The sequence below is a fragment of the Microcebus murinus genome, chromosome 11 (genome assembly GCF_040939455.1).
Source record: "Microcebus murinus isolate Inina chromosome 11, M.murinus_Inina_mat1.0, whole genome shotgun sequence".
Lineage (NCBI taxonomy): Eukaryota > Metazoa > Chordata > Mammalia > Primates > Cheirogaleidae > Microcebus > Microcebus murinus.
This window is the reverse complement of record NC_134114.1, coordinates 79,445,911-79,464,653: the sequence shown is the minus strand read 5'-3', so window position 1 is coordinate 79,464,653 and position 18,743 is coordinate 79,445,911.

The window sequence follows — 18,743 nt, the reverse complement described above, 5'->3', positions numbered from 1 at the left end:
TAGAAATTCTACTACTCAACTATCATAGAACTACACAAAATAGATTATTACACTTATTTCCTATAATTAAAAATCAGCAAAAACTGCCTTTTGTCTTATAAGAAAGTGATAATTAAGCTTGATAATTAGGAAATGTTTATTCAATTTGTGAAGAATATTATATCTTATATTTCAAACATTCTAAACATAAACATTCTATTTGACTTTAGGCAATTCAAAAAGGAAATTCAAAAAGTTAAGTATTTTAATTTTCATAATGCATTTCTACTGACTCTATTCTTTATGCATTGTTATTCTCATATTGTCCTGAAATCACTTAAATAAAAAGGGAATAGTTTCCATAGCAAGTATAATTCTAGTAGGTCAATCAGAATATTTTGGAACTTGTGCAAGATATTCATATATCATATTTTGGATGCTGTCTCCAGCCATTCCTCAAAATAGATACAATGGAGGATTTTTCCAGTACCATAAGATTTGTTCATTAAAATATCAAAACTTATTATTTGAATCATCAATTTAATTGAAGATAAATCTTTATCTACTCCTCCCAATGAAAATATTGGGAGATGTAAAGGTTATGAACTTATGTTGAATGCTGATGGAAGAATCCATTTTTGTCCCCAAAACTTGATGTCACTCTGTGACAAAGTTTCCTTTTCTTCTGAAAGAAGCTATGCCCCTGCCTGAATAGAAAAGCAAAAGCAAACAAATCAAAAACTATTCGTCTAAAATCTACACTATATCAATACATTTTATACAAATTGTAATTTGTATAATTGGGGTCACACTGCCTAGACAAGCTAATTTCAAATTGTTATTGACTAAACAGAACAATTAAATATGACTTGAAAGTGTCAACAGCATTTTAATTGCTTTTCCAAAGTTGTAGAATTTTATGTTGTTTATGTATTCAAACTATCATTGATCTTCATTTTCTCCTTTAGAAAATAATCTTATATCTGAATACTTGACATAAAATGACCTGGTCTCATGTTTAAAATACTGATGGAGTAATAACATTTACGTTTAGTTTAATTTTACTTCTTCTCTTATTATTATTTGTATATACCTAGACCACATATAACTTAAAGAAGAAAGGAAAATTTAGTAAACAGGCAGGAAATAAGTCTAATACAATTTTGGATGCATTTTAATATGAAGAAAAGGATTAATGTAGAGGAGATGCCAAAAATATCTGCAATTTAATGTGAATGAAATTCACTCACATTATTAGCACATTTCTGAATAATTTCAAAAGAAAATATTGATGAGACCCACTCCATTTTCCCCTTTATGTTTTTCTTGGATCTTGATCAGACAGTATCTCAATTCGAACTGAATATATGATGCCAATTCAAATAGGATCCTTGTTTCTTTTTTACTGATGCATTGCATCTTTGTAACTGACATGCAATGTGTGATGTTGAGATGCACTGTCATAACTGAGATGTGACAGAAGGCAATAAGATACCAGGTTCTATACAGGTTAGATGTAAAATGAAAATCTATACAAGTTGCTTTCAAAGGAGGCACCTTTCATTTCAATTTTGTTTATCAACCAGAAGAGATATATCCACAAATGTCAATGAATTTCGTTATTTGTTGTCAGTTTAAAAAATGTATGTAAAATATACCATTACAAAACTATCTTCATCTGGTATTTTGTGAAAGTCACCTAATTAATCAATATGTCAGTATAAGATTTGTCTGACACTCAGGATTCAGCATTTACATAAATTAAACTTAAGAGTCTATTCCTTAGTGTGCCTACTGAATCATTTTGGAAAAATTTTAGATTATCAGAAATCATTTGGCACAGAGTAAGTCTCATTCTACCATTAAATTCAACCATCTCAATATTCTTGACTCATTAAACAAATACTATTTTTCTTGAGAGTATATCAAATTTATTAATTGATCTTATGAACTGGGGCATATCTAAATAAAATGTCATCAGATATACAACATACAAATCTGGTCTAAATAATAACTACTGGTACTAGAACATTTTTTCAAAAATGGTAGTATCTGGTTTTGTAAAATAACTAGACAGTCATCAAGTCATTAAATTAGTATTTCCAAATATGAATAGTGACTCAGACACTGAATCAGCATTTGGCATAAAAACAGAAATTGGTGAAAGACCAAAGTTTCAGAAAAAAATAGAAATTACTTTTAAAGAATGAAAAATAATTCCTTATTCTTTTTTGACTCGTTGCAGGATTGAAATGAAGAGTAACTAAAAGCTTGGATGTAGTTAGCTCAAGAGATTCGTTTGATCTAATTGATGGCTCTTTATAACACTTATAAAGCTCTCAACAAAGGGTATAGTCCAGTATAGATTTTCAGTAAAAGCTAATTCCTTTACCTTATAAGTTTAGGAGACAAAGTAAAGCAGAACCATGTTGATTACAATTGTGAAAAATAGACTCCTTTTCTATAATACGATATAAGATTGTTTTATACTAAGATTAGTATTTAATTTCATAATAAGCTTATGGAGACAAAAGTAGCTTGGTGCATTTTTGCATATTACTTCCTTAACTCTATTTGATACATTTTATAAAATAAATTTTGTGAAATAGCCAATTTTGCTGATTTAGCTGAATGTTTCTCTTGATCGGGTTTCCTTTGGGTTGATAGATGAATTTGGGGAAGAGTTTATCATATTAAGATTATGTCACCTCATCCATGATTATGGTATATCTCTTTATTTTGTTCAATTCATTGAAAATTGATCAATTGATCTAATTCTAAAAAATAAGCTTCATTACTTAAATTCAAATTTTGTTTAATTTCTACAAGTTTTGGTGTCTTTCCACAACTTAGTTTATTCCTTCATGATACAGACATACATTAACATGTCTAATTATAATTACTATTGTATTAGAATTAATTATAATTGAATTATTTTTCCTTAAAGAAGTGAATTTCTACATGCAAAGTATATAAACACAAATTAAAAGGAAAACATTATTATAGCAAAATCAATTAAAATGTGTTAATCTTACATTTCCAATTTTAAGAATTTATCCTAGAGAATATAAAAAATAAAGATTTTCATTATATTATCATTTATAGTAGTAAAATATAAGTACCTGGTGACCATCTAATAATTCAACATAAGAGAATGAATAAATATATTACAATACAGCTATGCAGCAAAAAATTATTGGGTCTATCAAATGAATGATGTCCATGTGAAGGTACTGATAGGCCATACTATAGAAAAAAAATGTAAGTCAGAAAACGTATGAATTCTATGATTCCCTAAAAGCTATAGATGTATGCCTAAAGGCCAAATTGTTAATTTTAATTATGTCCTAAAGTATAGGATCAGAAGAAATATTTACTCTCTAATTGGTATACTAGAGACCATTTATGGTCTATACTATAGACCATTTTCATTTCTTTTTTTATTGGATCAGATATTTTAAAATTCTTTTTCAATGACTAATTTGAGAAATTAAAGGCAGTCGTTAGCTGTTGAAGTTATACAAGCGAATACATTGATATCATCGAGGAAAAGAATTGTAAGCAAGATTAAGTACATAGTCAGCTAGAAGATCTGCCTCCTTAGCTCAGTAGGTAGTGCTTCAGTCTCATAGTCAGCCAGAAGGATGTGCTTTTAATTGATATAATACAAATGCATACAATGTCATTTTTCTATTGCTTTAGTAAAGTCAACTGATTTTAAAAATTAAAAATAGAATTTCTTTCCTGAATATGTTTTCTTACATTTTGTGACAAAGTATATGAAATATGTTAAGAACATGGAAAAATTTACAAGATTTTACACTATTTTTAAATTAACACATTAGTGTGCCATAGTTTTTTAAGTATGCCATCAGAAGACAGAGACTCATAGGTGAGAACAAAGCATTTTGTTTTTCATATCACAACAAGTAAAGCAAACATTACATTTGTATTTGTTCCCCTACCCCTCAAGTCCCAAGAGACAATGTAGAGTGGCCCTGATACATGCCTACTCTCACAATATGTCACACTGTAGTACAGAAAGCCTGAGCTTTGGGAATCCAAATATTTTATAATAGGCAATAAGCATAATTGTCATTTGCTCTGAAAGCAGACACTACCTCTGTCTTCCAAGATTTTTGCTATATGAGCATCCCTGAAAAGATAGTCTGGAATGAAGGGCCACTCATACTACTACTTATACCATGTGCAGAAATGTGAGAGATCAATTGAGAACTGTCACCTAATAATATTCACCCTTTGTTTTTAAAAGTCCTGCTCCTGGAAAAAAAATTTCTGTGTGTTTGCCACCTTGTCAGGCTTTTGCTTAATCTGATGGACAGAGACTGATAAAAAAATACCTTCAAATTGTCTCATTCAGCATTTAACTAAGACTATACCAACAGGACTTCAAGCAGAAGGATGGGACCAACCTCACTATTTGTCTCAAATATGCCCATAAATGTCCCAGACTGAAACAACCAATAAAAACCCATAAGCCAACAGGGTCTAACTTAAAATATCAGGTGGGTTTCTCCACCTAATTGACATTTCTATATGTCCATTTTTATTTGGCTAAAGCATTCACAAAGGGACAGAGACTTCTCTCAGTCCTCAAAGAAGAAACCTAAGATAATTCTCTCTATCATCCTTGATTGTCCTTAGTGAGCTGAGTCAGAGATGCATGCCTCACAGAACTCAGGTGGTGTCATTGATTTCTTCAGCTAAATTTTTGAAAAAAGTTTATAGCACTTTTTTTCAGTTGTATGAATCCCATTGTAGAGATCATTACTACAAGGTGTGCATAGAGAACAAGTCAGTCTCCCAACTCCACCCAGAAAAAGCTCCCTAAAATGACCAATAATAGCCTAATTTAGAAGAGATCTCCTCAGTTGTCTTAGGGTTACATGATCTACTGGTTTGTTATAATTACCATTAAGGTGGACATTGCTGTTTTGGAGCTGGAAGCAAATTAACTCTTGACTTCCACACAGTGTACAGTCCTAGGTAAGTGCATTATGCTCCCTGAAAAAAAGTGTTATTTAAAATCATTAGGGTCCTCCACATGGGATGTATGTTAGGCAGAGGTCAGAGGTTGACAAAGCCTCTAATACTGTCTCTCTTCCTCTTAGAGTTTCCAATTTGATATGAATAAGTGAATCTTCTCTTTGTTCTTGAGGGCTATTCTTATTCTTTGTCCATTCCAATAGCCAGGTGGTAAAACATGAGATGAGATGAGATTTCATCCAATATGATGATAAGCCATGGTGTATAGTTTTATATTTCTCTGTAACAAATAACCAGAAACTTAGTATCTTAAAACAACAATTTATTTTCTCAGTTTTTGTATGCCAGAAGCCTGGGCATTGCCTATTTGGTTTCTCTACTTCAGGGCCTCCATTGGCTTCAATTCAGGCGTTGTCCAAGTCTCATGAGATTCTAGCCTGGGAAACATCCTCTTGTAAGCCTATTGTCATTGTTGGTAGAATTCATTTCTTTGAAGCAGTACAACTGAGGTCCTTGTTTTCTTGATTGCTGTTGGCTATTCCTGATGTTTCTTGCCACATGGCCCTCTCTAAGAGCCCTCACACATGAAAGATTAGTTCTTAGCAAGCAAATAGATTTTCTGCCATCCATTCTAGCAAAACAATGTATTAACATATTTCTATGGCTGGGCATGGAGGCTAACGCCTGTACTCCTAGTACTCTGGAAGTCGAGGAGGCAGAATTGCTTGAGACCAGGAGTTTGAGTCCACCTTGAGCAACAATGAGACCTCATATCTACAAAAAAAATAGAAAAATTAGCTGAGTGTGGTAGTGTTTGCTTATAGTCCCAACTACTTGGGAGGCTGAGGCAGGAGTATTGCTTGAGCCTAGGAGTTTGAGGTTGCAGAGAGCTACGATGATGCCACTGTATTCTAGCCTGGACAGCAGAGTGAGATTCTGTCTCAAAAAACAAACAAACGAAAAACCCCAAAAAAACATATCTCTATGTAGTAACATAATCACAGGCATGACAGCTCATCACCACTTCCACATGATGTAACCTAATCAAGGGAGAGAGATTCTGCCCTTAGCCGTATTATTGTTTAGAAGCTAGAAGCATACATCTCATTCAAAGAGGGGGAAAGTTGATAGTAACACCAGCTGAGGAAAGTTAATTGAGGCCAGTTTAGAATTCTGCCTACTAAAGAGGGTTGCTGAAATGAGGGTAGAAAAAAAATTCAGAAATGATGACAGGTGTTTCGTGGTGGGGGTTTAGGAGCTGAGGCCATCTCCTACTATTTCAGGTAGCCTTCTCAGTAATGTTAAGGGAAATGGTGATAAAATTGTGGTCAGAGCCATCTGATGGGGTATAGTAAACCCAGCAGCCAGTTAAATTTAAGGTATTTACATTAATTTGGGGAGTTATATCAGTGTATTTTCCTTTGTGAGGAGGACTCTAGGGATAGCTCTGAAAACCAAAAGGTAATTTATGTTTTTCTGCCCCATACCTTCGAGGATCCAAGCTATTCCCTGTAAGGGTGGTGGCATGGCTATTTTCCCTTCACCACCACAAAATTGGAGTTTCCCACTTCAGAAGCTGTAACTACAAATGTTTTTCCTGGTCATACTCTCCTTTTACACAGATCTTTTCAACTAGAAAATTTCAACTAGAAGACAAGCAAGACAGACAATGGAACTTTTATAAAACTATCAGAGACCTATTCTATAATTAATGTGGGTCACTGTGGTATACTCAGCAAGCAATATACTCAACCAACACCCTACCTCTTTGCCCTCTGGTCATCACCAGGAATGAAAGATGAGCCCTTTCTAGGTACAGCTACATTCACTGTCAAAAGTGTGTTACTAAGGTGTTGAGACAAAAAGATATGATGGATGCAGCATTAGAAATATTTTTCAGTGATAGTGAGGAGAGTATTCCAACATTCAACAACATCAGATGTCCATATATTGTAGGAAATGTGGAAGGCCTATCAAAGGACTATCAGCCCATGATTGAATAGCTTTTGCCATGAATCATACACTATTGTCAGAAAATGATCTGGAAAATAAACATTTTGCAGACTAATTTCAAGGGCTATAGTAGCATGTACATAGATAGCATCTGATAGGATTTGGAACAGTAATGCTGTAACCAGAAAATTGTAGACATAGACTTCCAGTCTATGATGATGGATATACTGCTACATCTGTACTGATGATGGGTCCTGCAGCAATGGTTAGTACAATCTGGTTAGTGCAGGTTCAATCAGCAGTTTGGTTTCAGTCAGTTTTATCAAAGAACAGGCGTTTATTGTCGGCAAAAAATACTGACTTTAGTTTTTAGAGCTACCGTAACAAATTACCGCAAACTTGATGACTTAAAACAATAGCAATTTATTCTCTCACAAATCTAAAGGCCAGAAGTGGTTTGTATATGCATCACTTCTGTGCCTGGGTCTACGTGTGACCTTCCTCACAAGTATCAGGGGTTAGTGCTTGGACGTTTCTTTTCAAGGCCACTATTGAACCCACTACAGTGACCCAGATAGTTCAAAAAGAAGCCATGATTTGTTTCTACACTTTGTGGCCCCAAAGAGATAAGCTTCAATCTTCCAGTTTAATCTCTGACAGGGGTCAGATTTGAGGGAGTGAAAAGAAACAAAGGCTGTAGAGGGAGAGAGTGATTCTGATTTATTAAGCAAGGCTTTGCATTTGATTCGATTTTTAATCCACCATGGCTAATGGCTCAACCAAGAGAATTTCTAGTTTTCTGTCTCCCCAAAGCTTTGTATTGAATTGGAAGGTTCTCATTGCAGACATTTGTTTTGGCTTTGGGTTTAATTGCCATGGCCCCATGGCCTTTTAGCTAGGCTGTGGAAATTCCTGTCCCATTGTCATAATAATCCTCCTGCCTCAACACTTCCTTACCCCTCAGAAAAGAGTGAACAACAATCAAGGCAACATTTGGACAGCTCGTTTTGAAGCTATCTTTCACTGTGCACCCTCTAAATACTAACTCTTTCATTGTTCATTAACAGGCAAGACGGGGAAGACACTTACTCCTTCTATTTTCCCACTGCTAAGGCAAGCACTTTCACTACTACATCCCAGAGAGTCATTTTATATTCCCTATGCTAGCCCAAGAGGCCCTCATTCTTCCTCTTTTAGAAAGATACCTTTGTCAACATCACATTCTCCATTCTCATTACCAAACTGTCCAGAGCTGTGAAAGGTCTCAAATCATACCCGACCTGCAAACTAACAAGTTAGCCTGCCACAGCTTCAGGGATGCTGACAGAGGCTGGTGGGCATAGACAAAGGACTTTATTGCTCATGTCACCACAAGTGCAGTGGGCATTAGTGTATCTTCCCCATGGGCTGATGCGGAAAGGCTCAGATTGATGCCTGATGTTCAGTGGTTTGCATTACAGGAGAGAAACCATGAGCTTAGGGATCTTGAATCTTTCATAATGGGCAGTAAGCATATCTACCCTTGCTCCAGAGGGGGACACTATCTCTGTCTTCCAAGGCTGTTTGCTGTATAAATATCCTTGAAAAGACAGTACAGAACAAGGGTCAGTCATCGCTTCCATTTACAAGACATACAGAAGCGGGAGAAACCTATATAGCATGGGCTTTCAACAAAGTCTAGTGCATTACATTTAAGGTCATCTCTTATGCAATGTAATTTATGGAAATGTCATTTTTATTGTTGCATGATATCTTGGAATCAGAAATGTTTTCTAGAAAATTAAATGTTCAATACTAGCCTAAGTCATTGGACTATCATGATAGTTCCATATCAAATATTCATCTTTTGGAGAATGAAATAAATGTGTCTTTATTAAGACTACTCACACAATATTGATCCAAAGGAGGAGATAACCTTTTCCTCCTTTCATTTCATTATATTATGGGGGTACAAATATTGTTAGGGTTACATATATTGCCCCTGCCACCCCTCCTCCCGTCTGTTCCAGTGCTTCAAGCATGTCCAACCCCCAGTTGGTGCACACCACACCCATTATGTAAGTATACCCCTAACCCCTCCTCCCCCCCAACCTGCCCACCACTCGATAAAAGGTTTTTTTTTTTTCCTTTTTTTTTTTTTTTTGACATTTTGGTTGCATTGTGTATCTTTGCTCCTCCCTAAGAAGGGTTAGAGGTATTCCCTTCCTCTCCACAATGCTCGTCACGTCGCTAAGATGTGGCCTCCCCCACCCCGAATCCCTGGTGCACACTACCGACATTTGAGCAACATAGTTTTAGTCAGTCAGTACCAGTTTGATGGCGAGTAGATGTGGAGCCCATTTTCCAGATCTTGTGTCGCCTCACTTTGGATTTTGAATTTTTCTTTCTTTAAGATGTTTATGATACATGATATACAAATGTTAACACCTAAATACTGAAGATTTTTAATTTATAGTGGCTATAACTTTTGTTCCATACAGTTAAAAGCTTATAAATGACAAAAATGTTTCAACAGAAATGAAACACAAGACAAAACAAAAAGCACATACTTGATAAAGTGCTAATACATTAACTCAGTGCCTATCCCCCTATGCCTAATGGTATTTGTGGCTTCAATAAAACATAAAATCGAAGCTGAAACTCAAGAATAATGTTATCTCTTTGGCAGGTATTTATTTTGATGGTAGAACATATATTTCTTAAAATAAATTTCTTAATCAAAAAGATTGAGGAATCTGACATTCAATGTTTAGTCACTGGATATATTCAAGAAGCTGCAGAACACTTGGAACTATTTGAGGGAATTTATGAATCAAGTAAAGATTGGACTGTGTGACCTCTTAGTATATATTTGTGATAGAGCCAACTACTTTTGGAATTTATGATTCTAACGGGAATCTTTAATATCTATTTTATTGATAAGGCACTAGCTAAAGATCCAACGGTACTCGATTTTGAAAATCACCTCACATAGTTGTTAATCTAGTACATATGGGACTCCAATAACATGGAATTATTCTTCCTAAAGGCCTTTAATTAAAACATTATTTATCATACAGTTTTAACAATTTAAAATTAAAGAAAATGATAAAATTATATAATAATTCATGATTAGAGAAAACATGCATTTCATATGCCAGTATTTATTATTTTGTAACATCAACAGGTTAACATAAAACTCAGAGATCTTTAAAAACATGACTGAAATATTTCTATATAGAATTTATTCTTGTATTATCCAAATTTCTCTTCAGTTTAGCATATATTTCTCATAGTCTCAATGATGGATTTGTGTTAATCTCAGAAGTATTGATACTTTCATTATTAACATGTGGACCACTTTATTATATCAAGAGTGTATGTATTTTCTTCAGTAATGACCTCAAGGTTGAAGCTTGGGTTGGCATTTGTAATGTGTGTGGATATGCATACACCCACTCTCATTTTGCTTTGGGCAGTGTTGTGCACACCTAGATGTATCAGAAATGATTTAGTCTAATGGGAACAATTCTCATGTACCAGCATTGACTGTCCTTTAGTACTTTGAAACACATTTATACCAAATGTTATTTATTTTTTTAGTCACAGGATATTTTTGTTTTTATTTTTGCCAAATGTATATCCCTTTTGAACACAATATCATTTTCCAAGGTAATAAATATTGTGTAGTCCTTTCGGGTTTTTTGTTTGTTTGTTTCTCTTGCTACTACACACTAAAGCTTAAATTTTTGTATCTTATATAGATTTTATTCCTCTATTTTATGAGATAATATATCTATTTTCTTAAAATGCCAAATAAGCAAATTTCATGAACTTTGAGTACACAAACCACTTAGAAAACAAAAGACTTTGTCCTGGAAGTGTTCATGCTTGTGCTCATTTTTATTTTCAGGACTATTTTTCCACATTACAATGTGGATATTATGGTAACATGAAAAACTGTTCTCACAAGTTTCTCACTCCAATGGCATAAGGTGGGCAATGAGTTAAAATGTAGGCTGCAATGTCTGTGGTATGAATATTTATATATTTTGACATTTAGGAAGAATATTCCTTTATGTACTGTAACCTCTAGCAGTGTTTTAGTTGATGTATTTCTAAAAATGTAGCAATTCATTTATACTATGTCACTTTGGGCTTAAGGGACATATAACCTACCTTTTCCCAGGCATAAAATTCAGTTGTCTTTTTTCTACTGCATGAATTATGCTTAGGAGCTTGTGGAGTCACAAAATGCTTTAATGCTTTCTGTTTCTACATTTATTTATCCCTAGGTAGCCACATTCCTAGAACTGTAAGGGATATCCAGAAATTGCAGAATTTATATGGAGAGTGACATCTTACGCATATGAAATCATCTTTTTTTGTTAGTATCTCCAGAAACAGAATCTCTGAATTATTTTGGAAATTTGCTTAGGTTTGCTGGTATCAGAAAATTCTTCTTCTGGTCTCATGTAAATCTTCTCACTCTAGGTTAAATTTTTTTCTTATACCTTTTGATGAAATGGGATTCTTTTCATCATATACTTTATCCAGGAAAGAACAATAGTACTCATATGTCTTTTCTTCATTTCTGATGGTTGAAGCTGTCCTAAGTCCTTTTTTTTATTCTTTTAGTCATAGGATTGGAAATTCAACAAGAATCTTTCAGTACATTTTGCACTGTTATAACAGAATACTATAGACTAGGTAACTCATAAAGAACAGAAATTTATTTTCTCATAATTATGGAGGCTAGAAAGTCCAAGATCAAGGCACTTGACAGGCTGGGTTGTCAGTGAGGGCTGTGTCCTCCAGAAGGGAGGCATGATGGTTTTACATGGTGAAAGGCAGGATGGCAAGAGCCAAAGTCTGTGTGAAGCCTCTTTTATGAGGTCCTTAATTCCATTCATGAAGGGAATCTCCTTTATCACCTAATCACTTCTTAAAGGCCACAGCTCAGAATACCATCATATTGACCACTACATTTCAACATCTAAATGTTGGAGGGGACACATTCAAACCATAGCAGTCAGAAATATTGAAAAGGGTGAAAGAAAAATGGCAGAGTAAAAGTGACCTCCTGGCTCCCAGGTCCCAGAGAAAAAGGTGAAAAACTCGGTCTGCTATGCATGAGTGCAATGCTACCCCACAAGAGCAGCATTGTGAAACTGCAGAGATACGGCATGGTACACACAACACAGGGGGAAAAGTGAATGGGAAATAGGGTAGCGAAGTATGGAGAGTGCAAGATAAAAAAATAGAGAATAGAGTGTGGGATGGCTGCGCCAGCCTGGCCAGTGAGTGTAGTGGGATCTGACCCAGAGGAGAATGTCCCCAGTGACCTCCACACCCACTCAGACAAGGATCAGCCTGAAGTCAGTGCAAAATCACTGCAGGAAGCATTGGGCTCTCTGGAGATGACAGTAGTGGGAAATATCTTGAACTCCCCAGACCTTTGTACTAGGACTGCACTGGGTTGGGGGGGGACTGGTCTAAGCTACCACTCCAGGGAATTAGCAGACAGGCACCTCGCCTCTGGCAGTCAGCAGGACCAGAACAATGGAGGTGAACATTGAAAAGGGGACTCTACACTGGAAACCCGCTGTGGACGATTAGGCTGACTCAGTGTGGGTGAGAAAGAGTAAGACCTCCTGCTGGACAGGTGCAAGATTGTGGGAGGGCGACACAAAAGAGACAACAGGCATCCTATTGACTCAGCTCCCCAATAGGCCATCTGCCAACTCCTCAACAGTTACCCCAGTGACGGCGCTCTGTGGGTGGGCAGCTATCATTTTTGGGATCCACAACCCAGACACTGTGGTGTGCTATGGTTTCAGATAGTGTCCTTCCTCCAGCCAGTGGACTCTCATGACAGGCTCTGCCCTTCCCCGACCTATAGTCAACTCACTGGGCCCATTTTGATGGGTGAATTATGAGTAGTTTCCCAGTTGTGGGAAGCTAACACCTGTGGGATTCACAGGTGCTGGGGCATTGAGTGGTCTCAGGCATCACCATTCCCCCTAGTGCAGCTACTTTCCCTTTGAAAGTGGCAGGCTTCGCCCCTGGAGGTAGGGAGAGGCAAGAAAAGCCACTTTCCCATGTGCAACTGGCATGAATCTATGGGGTCTTGGCTCAGATCAATAGTTGACAGCCCAGAGACTCTGCCTGTCAGACTGACATAGGTCATCCAGTAGGATCATAACTCTGGTGCCTGATCTCCACATCCAGGCAGCTGCCAACAGTGGGCTTTGCAGTCAGGAAAGAAAAATCCTGGCCAAGAGGCCATGGCAGGTATACCAAGTAACCCCTCCCATCAAGAGCAGTCTCCCAAGTGTGTTGGATGAACACTAAATAACACATTAGCAGCTCCAACTGGCAACAGATGAGGCAACCACAGAGGCACACACATCTAGGTTGGTAGGCAGCAGCTGTGATGGGCCTTGCTCCTATCACAACCTAAGGGGGAATGGGGTACAAGTAACTGTCGGGAGTGGCAAGATCCTTCCTAAAGATTGGGGCACTAGTATTCCTCACCTGGGGACCAGAAACCAATACAGAGGCATCATATTACCTCAATAACTGGCTCTTCCATCCAATCTATAACCAATGACAGAAAGGGTAACCCTGTACCTCAACACAGTACCCACCATCTCAAACTATTAGAGGCCAGTGGAGCTATACACACAGATGCAATTCACTACATGGGAGCTTAAGCTGAGGGACCAAACTCACTAATGACCACTGGCAAGAGGTGAAGACAACATGTTAGAGGTAACCCAGCTTGCCAAAATACCCCAAAGGCAATACAAGACCAGTGTGCCTCCTCCCATCACTGTTAAGGACCACCCCTTGGGGGCATGAAGTTAAGGCCACAAACCAGTCCCAGCACTCCAAGTACTCAATTACCCTAATAAGAAATAACCAGAGGAAGAACACAAGGAATATTAAAGAGCAAAGACAAAAGTCACCCACAAAAGAAATCACGAGACCCTCAAAATTGGATACCAATTTAAACAAAATGATCAAATTGATGGAAGAAAAATTCTGAATATGAATTGTAAGGAAATTCAATGGAATTGAAGAGAAAATAGAAACCCAACACAAATAAACCACTAGAACAATACAGGAAATGAATGAAAAATTCTCTAAAGAAATTGAAATATTACAAAAACAAACAAACAAACAGAAATCTTGGAAATGTAGGAAGCATTTGAGGAACTTCAAAACACAGTGGAAAACCTTAAAAATAGAATGGATCACATAGAGGAGAGAATAGGCACCCACCAAATTAAAAATACTCAAGAGGTAAAGCCCAGAACCCGGATTCCACAATGATTTGAGAGGTAAAACAAAACAATAAGAACTTACCCAACAATATAAACAGAAATCTTCCCCATTTGGGGAAGATCAATCCTTTCAATAAATGTGAATGGCTTGAATTGTCCTTTGAAGAGACATAGACTAGAAACATTATAAGCCAAGTATCTGCTGTCTCCAAGAAATCTAACACACAAAACACTTTCAGACTCAAGGTCAAGGGCTGGAAAACAAATTTTCAGGCAAATGATAATGAAAAGAGAGTGGGGGACAGCGATTCTGATGTCAGACAGCATAAATTTTAAAATAGCAAAAGTAAAGAAAGACAAAGATGGTCATTATATAATGGTGAAAGGGAAAATCCAACAAGAAGACTTAACAATTCTTAATATCTATGCACGTAACACCGGGGGAACCAGATATATAAAGCAAACTCTGTATAAACTAAATAGCCTGATAAACAGTAATGCCATAGTAGTGGGGAATTTTAACACCCCACAGTCTGAAATGGACAGATCCTCCAAACAAAAAATAAGCAAAGAAATAATGGACTTAAACAGAGCTCTAGCAGAAATAGGTCTAACAGACATCTACAGAACATGCCACCAAAAATAAAGCAGAATGTACATTCTTCTCATCAGCTCATGGAACTTTCTTCAGAATCAACCACATCCTAGGCCGCAAATCATACCTCAAAAATTTAAAAAAATAGAAATGGCACCATGTATCTTCTCAGACCATAGTGGCATAACACTAGAGATCAATTCCAAAAGAAACGCTCACCACTTCACAAAGTCATGGAAATTAACCCATCCATTGCTAAATGACTGCTGAGTGAAAGAAGAGATTCATATGGAGATAAAAAATACTTTGAATTAAATGATAACAGGGACACAAGCTATCAAAATCTGTGGGATACAGGAAAAGCATCCCTGAGAGGAAAACTAATAGCATTAAATGCTCACATCCAAAAGACAGAAAGCTCACAAATCAACCAGTCAATAAATTGTCTCAAGGCACTAGAAAAGGAAGAGCAAATTAATTCTAAACCTAGCAGAAGAAAGGGATAACTAACATTAGAGCAGAACGAAATGAAATTGAGAAAAAAAGAACTATACAGAAGATAAATAAAGCCCAAAGCTGGTTTTTCTGAAAAGATAAACAAAATTGACAGCCCTATTGCTCTATTGACAAGAACTAGAAAGGAAAGGACTTCAATTAGCTCAATCAGAAATGAAAAAAGGAGAGGTCACTACAAGACATCATAGAAAGACAAAACATTATCTTTGAATACTATAAAAATCTATATGCCCAAAAGCTACAAAATGTAGAAGAAATGGACAAATTCTTGGAAACACACAACCTCCCTAAGCTCAATCAGGAGGAAATGGAACTCCTAAACAGACCAATATCAAGTGAAGAAATTAGAGCAACAACAAACAAAATCTTTGAAAAAAAACAAAAAAGGCCCAGACCAGATGGGTTCACTCCTGATGAGTACACAAAGAACTCATACATATACTGCGGAAATTATTTCAAAACATTGAGAATGATGTTGTCCTCCCCAACTCATTCTATGAAGCCAATATCACCTTGATACCAGCCAGGAAAGTATTTAGCAAAAAAAAAAAGAAAACTACAGATCAATATCTCTCATGTATATAGATGAAAAATTTCTCAACCAAACCCTAGCAAACCAAATTCAGGTGCTTATCAAAACAATAATCCATCAAGACCAAGTGGAGTTCATCCCAGAGATTCAGGGATGGTTCAACATATGCAAATCTATAAATGTAATTTACCATATAAAAAAAGCGAGAACAAAGACCACATGGTTCTCTCAATAGATGCAGAAAAAGCATTGGATAAAGCCTAGTACACTTTTATGATAAAAACCATGAATAAAAAAGGCATAGATGGGACATCCCTTAAAATTATTAAGGCCATATATGACAAACCCACAGCAAATATCATATTGAATAGGAAAAAATTGAAAGCATTCCCACTTAGATCTCGAACCAGACAAGGATGCCCACTATCTCTACTTCTATTCAACATAGTGCTGAAAGTCCTTGCTAGAGCAATCAGACAAGAGAAGGGAATGAATGGTGTCTGAATGGGGGCAGAAAAGTTCAAACTCTCACTGTTTGCTGATGATATGCTATTATAGCTAGAAAATCCCAAGGATTCAGCCAAGAGACTCCTGGAATTGATAAACAAGTTCAATAAAGTCTCAGGATATAAAATTAATGGACATAAATCAGTGGCATTCATATGCACTAATAACAGTCAAGCTGAAAATCAAATCAAAATTGCAACACCTTTCATAACAGCATCAAAGAAATTTAGGAATATATTTGACAAAGGATGTGAGAGATATTTATAGAGAGAACTACAAAACACTGAAAGAAGAAATTATAGAGGATGTTCACAGATGGAAATCTCTACCATGCTCATGGATTGCTAGAATCAATATTGTTAAAATGTTTGTTCTACCTAAAGTGATCCACAGAATTAATGCAATCCTTATCAAAATTCCAGCATCATTCTTTACAGATTTAGAAAAAATAATTCTACGTTTCATCTGTAACCAGAGAAGACCTTGTATAGCCAAAGCAATCTTAAGCAAAAAGAACAAATTGAGAGGGATCAGTCTGCCAGGCTTCGATCTTTACTACAAGGCTATAGTAACCAAAACATCATGGCACTAGGACAAGGACAGAGATATAGACCTTTGCAATAGGACAGATAGTCCATATATAAAACCATCCTCATACTGTCATCTAATCTTTGACAAAGCAGAGAAAAATATACATTGCAGAAAAGAATCTCTATTCAGTAAGTGGTGCCAGGAAAACTGGATATCCACATACAGAGGATTGAAACTGGGTTCCCACCTCTCACCTCTCATAAAAATCATCACATTGGATAACAGACCTAAACCTAAGGTGTGAAACCTTAAGAATTCTGGAAGAAAATGTGGGGAAGACTCTTTTAGACATCAGCCTAGGAAAAGAATTTATGAAGAAGACCTCCAAAGCTATCACAGCAGCAACAAAAATAATAAAATGGGACCTGATCAAATTAAAAAGCTTCTGCACAGCCAAGGAAAATGTCCTTAGAGCGAATAGACAGCCGACATAATGGGAGAAAATATTTGCTTTCTGCACATCTGATAAAGGGCTGATAACAAGAATCTATATAGAACTCAAGGAAATCAAGAAGAAAAAAATCAACTACATCAATAAATGGGCAATGGACATGAAGAGAAACTTTCAAAAGAAGACAGACTAATGGCCAGCAAATATATAAAAAAGTGCTCAACATCTCTAATCATTAGGGAAATGCAAATCAAAACCACAATGAGCTATCATGTAACTCCAGTGAGAATGGCCTCTATCAAAAAGGCCCAAAATAACAAATGCTGGCATACATGTGGAGAGATTGGAACACTCTTACACTTCTGGTGGGACTGCAAATTAGTACAACTCCTGTGGAAAGTAATTTGGAGATACCTCAAATAACTAAAAATAGAAATACCAGTTGATCCAGCAATCCCACTGCTAGCCATCTACCCAAAGGGAAAAAGAAAAACAGATGTCTATAATAAAGACATTTGCACTTGAATGTTTATAGCAGCACAATTTATGATTGCAAAGATGTGGAAACAACCCAAATACCCATCAATCGAATGAGTGGATTAATAAAATGTGGTATATGTATACCATGGAATATATTCAACTACAAAAAACAATGGTGATCTAGCACATGTTATATTATCCTGGGTAGAGATTGAGCCCATCTTTCAAAGAGAGGTATCACAAGGCTGAAAAAACATACACCACATGTACTTGCCACCAAACTGGTACTAAAAATCAACACTAAGATGCTAACATAGTAGTAATACTCAGTGCAGGTCAGGTGGGTGGGGGGGTTGGAATGAGGGGTGGAGCGGGTAGGGTGGGTAAACCCACAGCTAATGGAGATGGGGTACACTGTATGAGGGAAGTACATGTTTGTGGTCCTGGCTTGAGTGAGGCAAATGCATTTCATATAACCAAAATTTTGTACCCCATATTATCCTGAATTAAAAAAAATATTGAAAGAAAAATAAATTGGTCACATTACTTTTAAGGGCTTTTAGACATTACTGTATGGTTTGCGGACTTTGGATTTTACTAGTGTCTGCTCATATTCTATAGGTATTCAAAATTTAAGGTTGTATTGCCAAAGTTTTATTTCTTTTTATCGAAATAACAATTATAAAGTGTTAAATGCATCCATCTTAATGCATTTTGACAAATTAATATACCTGTGTAACTAACACTCCAGTGAAGATGTAGAACATTTCCAAATACAGAAAGTTCCCTCGTAGCAATTTAATGCCAACCCCTATCCCAATAGGCAGCAACTGTTCTAATCTTGAACACTGTGGATTAGTTTTTGTGGGTTTGGTGCTTATATAATTATAATTATATAGTACTTCTTTAGGATTTGCCTTTTTT